The sequence below is a fragment of the Amblyomma mixtum genome, chromosome 4, assembly GCF_055824585.1.
Source record: "Amblyomma mixtum isolate Tamu chromosome 4, ASM5582458v1, whole genome shotgun sequence".
NCBI lineage: Eukaryota > Metazoa > Arthropoda > Arachnida > Ixodida > Ixodidae > Amblyomma > Amblyomma mixtum.
This window is the reverse complement of record NC_143015.1, coordinates 14803268-14804978: the sequence shown is the minus strand read 5'-3', so window position 1 is coordinate 14804978 and position 1711 is coordinate 14803268. Positions and strand designations below refer to the sequence as shown.

Here is a 1711-nt window from a genome sequence, read left to right as displayed (position 1 = left end):
GAGGACCGCCTTCAGCAGGCCGTTTCCATAGTCGATTCGTATGCTTTGACTGTGGGCTCCAATGTGCTCCAGCGAAATCAGAGCTTCTGCATGTCAGAGCGAACCCAAAACATAGGACAGCAATTCACATCTCTCTGTCAGGGGGTCCTGTTAGAGAGGTGGAGGAACTCAGTATTCTGGGCCTTTTCATTCACCACAGACTCAGCCTGGACTCCACCATTGTGAAACTCAAGAGGGTAGGCGAACAGGTAGGGCGCATGATCCGCCGCGTTTCCAACAAGCGGGGCGGAATGCGGGGCTGGGACGCGCTTCGGCTCGCCTATGCCTTCGTGGCTAGCCGGATACTCTACGCCGTGCCATATTTCCGCACTACTAAGCAAGACGAGGCGCGAATAGACGCCATCATCCGCAAGGCAACTAAGCGAGCCCTGGATCTCCCGCTGACTACCTCTAATGCCAAACTCAAGGCATTGGGGGTGGTAAACTCCTACCAGGAGCTGCGGGAGGCCCACCTCGTGAACCAATACACGCGGCTCATGCAGACGGCCCCTGGGCGCCGCCTGCTAAACCTCTTACACATCCAACACGACTGCACTCCAGAGGAGGCGGAGCGTATCCCAGTACTGTGGCGCCATATGCTCTGGGTCTTCCAGCTCCCCCGTAACATGGACACCGACATGCACGAAAACAGACAAGCGCAGGCTCGGGCTCTTGAGAGACAACACGGCTCCCGACCCGGTGTATATTATGTAGACGTAGCACGACCATCGCCGACGGGATTTTACACGGCCGCTGTCGTTCACCAGGAAATCCACGTTGATGGACTCTCCTTTTGAGCCCCGAATTCAATGCGAGCCGAGGAAGCAGCGATAGCGCTTGCTGCCGCCCACGCCAATTCGAGAATCATTATCACGGACGCCCGAGAAGCATGTCATCATTACTTGGAAGGGGACATCTCTCCCTTAGCTGCTTGTATTCTAAGACGGACTGCCACTGATCCAACACCGAAAAGAATCATTTGGGCTCCTGGCCACCAGGGCTTACGAGGTAATGAGGCCGCTGGGGCGGCTGCCCGATCGCTTATTCACCGGGCTCCTCATCCCAGCTCTTCTGACTCGGAGACTAACCAGCCGCTGCTGCGATTCAAGGAAATAATAACGCATTATAGCGACAACCGCCGCCTCTTCCCGGCCCCTGCAAAGGGGCTGAGTAAAACGGAGGAGCGAACTTTAAGGCTCCTGCAGACAGGTACTCTACTCTGTCCTGCAGTCATAAAACATTACGATCCTAACACGGATGGGCGGTGCCTGCACTGTGGGGAGACCTGCGGAGTGGAACTCGTTAGCGGCTGACATAGTTGCTGAAACTGAATTATCACATTTCCAAACAAAACTTTCAGCGCACCTTGGCCTACAAAACTCACCGTGATATTGACACGTTGTAGTGACGGCAGTCCAGCGGCCAGGAAGACACCATAAATACTTGCAAACGAAGCTCTTTATTTGGGCTGACTTGCGCCCGCAAAAGAACTGAATCACTCGGTGGCGGCGTAAGCAACAAACGTGCTCGTCAATCGTCGATCTACGAATGCCCGCTGCACGCGGCATCGTTCAATTTAAAGCCGGCAAGGAAACTTCGAGATAACAGGTCTAGATCATCTAGAGTAATCTAGAAACACGTAGATGCAGCTGTTCATGGCTGTGAACAATCG

The 1711-nt window shown here is 54.4% G+C and overlaps 1 pseudogene; it reads left to right on the top strand.

Moving 5' to 3' along the window:
* The first annotated feature begins 257 nt into the window (after nt 1–257).
* LOC149345743 (uncharacterized) lies at nt 258–1352 on the top strand (annotated as a pseudogene).
* Nucleotides 1353–1711: the final 359 nt, after the last annotated feature.